This window comes from Triticum urartu, chromosome 1A (assembly GCF_056163025.1).
Source record: "Triticum urartu cultivar PI428250 chromosome 1A, HENAU_Tu73, whole genome shotgun sequence".
Classification (NCBI taxonomy): domain Eukaryota; kingdom Viridiplantae; phylum Streptophyta; class Magnoliopsida; order Poales; family Poaceae; genus Triticum; species Triticum urartu.
The window spans coordinates 583,750,150-583,756,226 of NC_141873.1; the positions used below are offsets into that span (position 1 = coordinate 583,750,150).

Here is a 6,077-nt window from a genome sequence, read left to right on the forward strand (position 1 = left end):
TTGATCCGCATTGTGCATCCATGTCTTGGCACTGCACCTGCAGTCACGCATCGATATGTGACCAATGTACTTGGAGCCGAGTGTTCGTGGTACTGCGAGATGACCTCGCGTTTGGACGGGCACCGTGGCGGCTGCGTCGGAGGAGGAGAGATCAAGAGCGCCAGGGCTTCTGTTCTGCAGGGAGAGGCAGCGAACCAGCAGCCGGTAGTTCTGCTTTTGCACAGTATGCGCGACCGGCGCTCTCCTTGCTCGCGTGCGGGTGAGCCTTTGGATTTGAATTTTTAATCTTCTGACCATTTTTCGTTCTGGTTGTTTCATGGTGTCAAAGTAAACCAATGAATTTTTGGATGGGGAAGATACAGAGTAAATGTATCAGACCTGCGGTGGTGCAATTTTTCTGTGCAACCGCCTGACCGGGAAGGAGTGCTTTCTTTCTTTCTTTTTTTGCGTTTGAGGAAGGAGTGCTTTCAAATTAAGCTTTTGGCTTTTCGTCTAAATGTACTGATTTTATACATAAAGTTATATCTGGTGCGACACTATTCCTGTATGATGTTGAGCAAAGCTAGATTCATGTGTGATATGAATGTTCACATGTGAGGGCATCTCTTTCCAACTTATCTTCTTATGTCCACGGTCTTACCTACATGATTCTGTTAGCTTAGGTATTACTGACAATTACAATAAATGTTAAACACACTTCATATAGACACACCGTATCAACAGGCGCGGCGTGTCGCCGTGCTGGTAACGCTAGTATAGATTAGTAGAATGTAGCCAAAAGGTTTATACACACGACTGAATCTTAGAAGCAGCAATAAATATGGCAGGGCTTGTGAATAATAACTATCCAAAACATTACAACGAGCATCAATCACCACTGTCCAGCACCGTAGACTTGGCATCCATCGACTGACTGCAGGACCGCCCGAAAAGCAGCCAGGGTAGGTTGCATCGAGCGCTGTAGGACCAAGCTCAACCAGAGCCGAGGTTCATTGGAGCCTTCCTTCTGATGGCAGCTTCTCTGTCAAGAAGTAAAAAAAGAACAGAAGAACAAACTTGAAGATATATCATTCATTCATCATCACCCAAGCATAAAAGATTGTGGCATTTTACATTCCAAGCAATGTTCGGGGCAGCAACTATGGCCAGGACAAAACCAACATCAGGTTAATGATTGCTGCATATTCACAAACGTTATTTCTCTATTCTAATTCAGATCCATGACTAGCAACAAGAGTTTATTAGGAAAAGAGGCGAAAGATGATTATACGAAGTTCACTAGTACATCTCAAACTGTAATTCTTGAAACATAACTGGAAGTTAAGCATCAAACATGAATAAAATGGTATTGCTAATGAAGAAAGATAACTGTAACATAACTGGGCCATTACCTGCTTCAGGAAATATGCAAAGTGAGCCTTCCACAAAACTCAGGATTTTCTTTACATTCCTTTCACATCAGTCTCCATACTTTGGCAGCCAGCTGAAGAAACAATCACACTCTTCCTACAATGATGCTAACTAGCTCCCTGCTGGTGCTCTACAAGGTCATGCAACTCACAGACAGCGCCATGAGATTTCCAACTCTGCATATCCATCACTAATAAAAGGCTATTGAGCAGCTCATTGTTGGTAAAACAGATTGGTCGCACAACCTGATAAATTCCAACTGTTTGTGACTATTATATTCAACGGAAGGGTGGTTGGGGTGTAATGATAAGGCATCCCTGAACGCAGAAAGTATGGTTGCATCCTGGGAGCCAACCCCACTAATAAGATAGATCTTCCGTAGGCGTAGCAAGTGTTTCATGCCGACTGGTGTACTACCGCCCCACTCCTTGGTATAGAGAGAGAGGGTTTGTAGGTTGGGCATGGCCCCCGCCTCAAATCCCAAATATGCCATAGCGTCTTCCTCAGTCCAAAATTCAAAGTACTCCAGAACGGGAAATAGTCCCGGGCCTAGTATAGCCCATTCTTTAGAGATATGTGACGGACTGAATATGAGTTTAACGAGGGAAGGAAGCTCTCCAAGAAGACGAACCTCGTCAGTTGAGGTCTCCTCCACACGCAGGTAAAGGATGTGAAGGCAATGGAGACCACCCATCCATATAGGAACTCTAGGGAAATTCAACATGAACACATGCAATTTCTCGATGTGTTGGAAAGGATTGCATAATGAGTCCATCTGGCTATGGATTTCAAAATATAACGCCCATATCGAATTGAAGATACTTTAGGTTACAGAGCTTTCCGATGGAGCAGACCAAAGCATCAAGTTCTGGCTTCTCCAAAGACCACAAATTGATTGTTAGGTCCCTGAGATTGGCCAGCTCAATGAGACTTATAATACCGTTCTTCCCATTCAATTCCCTTTGACCGGTCCCCATGCCTACCGGTATTCTCAGACTGTTCAGTGATTTCATATTACCAATCCATTCAGAGAGTAGTCCATGGTTGCAATAAAGAATATAAAGATAGGACAAGCGGGACAAGTGGACTATATCTAAGGGGATGCTCTTCAGCTCTGAATGTATGTGCAACGTCTCCAAGTAAAAAAGGGTCCTTGAAGTTCAGGGAGCTGTACGGCATTTGGTCCCAAAACATACAAATACCTCAATTGAAATAATTGGCTAATACTGGTGAGGTCAAGGGTGTCCACGTTTACCCAGGCGCTGCCATCAATCCTGAGCACCCGCAGATACTTGAACAACACGAGAGGAGGCATGGAGTTCCCCAACAGTGTAAAGGACCGAACTTGTGATAGCTTAACATCAATAGTTGGTCCATATGTTGCTCCACCACCAGCCATCGAGCTCAACGATAATTCGACGGACCTTATACTTGCAGCCATGCAGTCTTGCCATGCCTTCATAACTGTATGCCACACTTAAAAAGTTATTTCTATCACACTTGCTTAGGATCAAATCAAGCATAATATCATGTACTCTACAAGACAACACCTCTCCATAATGTGTTTCACAAGGCCGAATCATGCTTCTATTGATAAGTTCATTGAAATAATTTCTACCAACAGCCTCCAAATCTTGCACGTGCAAACTACCAACAAGCAAGCCTTCAGCTATCCATTGCCGGACCAGATCATCCCTTAAGATCTTGCGATCCTCAAGATACATACCAAGGTACAATAAACATGCCCGTAGCCGAGCAGGAAGATGCATGTAGCTAAGGTTTAATATACTCTTCATCTCTCTCAAGGAGGGATTTGCAGAAGTCTGGGTGCCCAAAAAACCCCTTATACTCTCCCAGGCGTTCCTTGATCTTTCTTCACTGGCTAATAGGCTAGCTATTGTGATAACTGCAAGTGGCAATCCATGACACTTCTTCAAAATCTCAGCCACAACTTCTTCAAGTTGGAATGGACAATCATGTTCGGATCCAAATATTCTATTAAGTAATAGCATTCTTGAGTTTTGTTCATTGAGGGGTTTCAGTTTATAAATGCCTTCACAATCATTCTGGCAGGCTGCGCCAGCCACACGTTCCACTCGTGTTGTAACTATTACTCTACTTCCATTATCATCTTCTCGGAAAGCACAACTAATAGTATTCCATGCTGATTGATCCCACACATCGTCAGCAACAATAAGGTACCGATTCAAATGTTTGCAGAGGTCAAATACATTATAATATAATTAATTAATTATAGACAAGATCATCATAATTTTCACAAAATAAGTTCCATAATAAATAGGAAATTTTCTGAAAAGCTATGAATTATCATATTGAATGGAAAAGTAATATGAAAACATATAACCATTTAGCACATAAGGATCACATAGGCACTCCAAAGTCTTTCTTTTAAAAGAGCTCTCTTTACTAAAGGCATAGAGCAGTGCCAACATTGTTTCTAAGACAACCTAGCAATTTTTACGCTAGATGGAAAATATACCAAAACTTCAACCAATCATTCTAATGATTGTATCTCTGCTACATTTTTTTCTCTATAAGTATCCATGTGTATCCCAAAGACCCAAAATAAGAAAACAATCACAAATCTCAAATGCACGGACAAAAATCAGTACTGTGCATGTGAATGTGACCTCATAAATCAATCTTTAGGTTAACAACTTTCACCAGAAAAAAGGAACATAGGGGTATGTTTAACCCTAAATGTACAAACTCTATCAAAACTTCAGACCGCTTTAGCACATATGGGCCACAAAGATATTTGAAGGCCTTTCTTTTGAAAAAGCACTTCTCACTAATATCCTATACTCCCTCCGTCCCATAATATTAGAACATTTTTCAAGATAAAACAGCTTCGAAAACTTTCTTATATTATGGGACGGAGCGAGTAGCAAATATGACACTAGATGGAAAACATACCGATGCTTTAACCGATTTTTCGAAAGATATATGTTTTCCACATTTATTTTCTTTCTGATTTTCAATTTCTGTCTTAAAAACACAAAGAACAAAACAATCAACGTGCGGCTTGGATGGACAAAATTCAGCATCAAATATATATATACGCTAACCATTTACTTAGCTCACATTTAACACGAGTAGCTCATGCAAGTGACTATTGACAGGTAATACCTTTTCTTTTTCAGATGTTCCCTTAGCTCTTCAATGATGTCGTCAACCTTGCGAGTACGAGATGAATCAGGATCCTTCATCTTAAGCTTCAGTTGTAAATTGTTGAGTAGCTCAGTCATATCAGGCCTTTGTGAAACTGAAAGGAATGCTTTGCAATCGAATTGTGAGCTAATCTTGTCATACACCTGTTTGGCGAGTGTAGTTTTACCAAGACCACCGAACCCAAAAATGGATACCACCTTGAGTTTCTTCCGACTATCCAGCAACCGAGTGGCGACCTCTTCTCTTGGGCCATCAATGCCCACGAGAGTTTCTGCCTCCTTGTAGACCGCTTTCAGCCGAGGGTCAACACGCACGGGACCAGAGGCAGGCTTCCAGTCATCAATGTTATACCTCTCGCGCCGAGCATTTGCCTCTATTGCAAGGGTCTTGAGCTCTTCCATCCGGTGGGCTATGCGAAGGCGTTGTCGCAGTCGCAGCTTCTTGATGCGTCGAGCAGTAATCTTAATGAAGCCCGCCTTGGCATCATCGACCCGACAGTGGCGCATGAAGTCATCGATGCAATTCTCCATGTCGTAGGCCATCTCCCTGACATCGTCTCTCCATTCCTTGACCGACGGATCGAGCTTGACATTTGAGCTCGAGCTCATCATCCATGAGGGTCGAGCTTGTGGAGGGCGGCGTTCATGGCGCTGAGTTCCTTCTTGAGGAAGGAGGCCTGCTTCTTGACCCCTTTGAACTTGTTGTACTCGTCGCCCATGAGTGTGGTGAGCTTGCCGATGAGGGGGTTCATCACCCCGCTCGCCACGGTCACGATTCCGCTGGCCATCTCGCATGCTCTCTTGGCTTGGCGGCTGACTGGCTACAGACAGAGTGAAACAGAGGTTAGTTGGTGTCATAAATAAAGAGATCAAAAAAAGAAATTAACTGGTGCATGGCGAGGGGTTGGGATCCTCCGCAGTGGCGATTGGTCTGTTACCTTGATATGGTGAAGAAATGAGATGTACGGGGAGGTCGCAGATTGCGCGGCAGCGAGCCGGAGGCGGTCGGGGGAGAAGGAATGTGGCGGGGAGGACACGGATCCGGCATCCGGGTGCTCTATCTGTGTGAAGCAAGAGTTAGTTGGAAGCAGCGTTTTGGGTCATACTACTATATGATCCCATTATCCAGACCATAGATTCAGCTGTTTGAATGTGTCATGTCGCCATGTAATGATGCATGTGCGAGCGACAGATATTCGGGTATTCGGCTTTTCTGTGTATGCGTAGAAGTATGCAGAAGGTCGATACGTAGGGTGGGTAGACGCAATAAAGCACCCACATGGCAGGCCCAGGCACCTGGTTATTTGATGAGACGGATGGTCTGTCGGTACGGGAGATGCCTCGTAGCAGGACCAGGTACAGACCATTTGTAAACTGCAACCGGCAATGTTTACACAACACAGGCCATAGGTTGATTAGAGATTATTATTATTTTGCGGGGAGATTGATTAAAGATTAATAATACAAAAATCTGCA

The 6,077-nt window shown here is 43.6% G+C and overlaps 1 pseudogene; it reads right to left on the reverse strand.

Annotated features, from left to right (window-relative positions):
* Nucleotides 1-972: 972 nt before the first annotated feature.
* LOC125540320 (disease resistance protein RGA5-like) lies at nt 973-5,389 on the reverse strand (annotated as a pseudogene).
* Between the last annotated feature and the right edge of the window lie 688 nt (nt 5,390-6,077).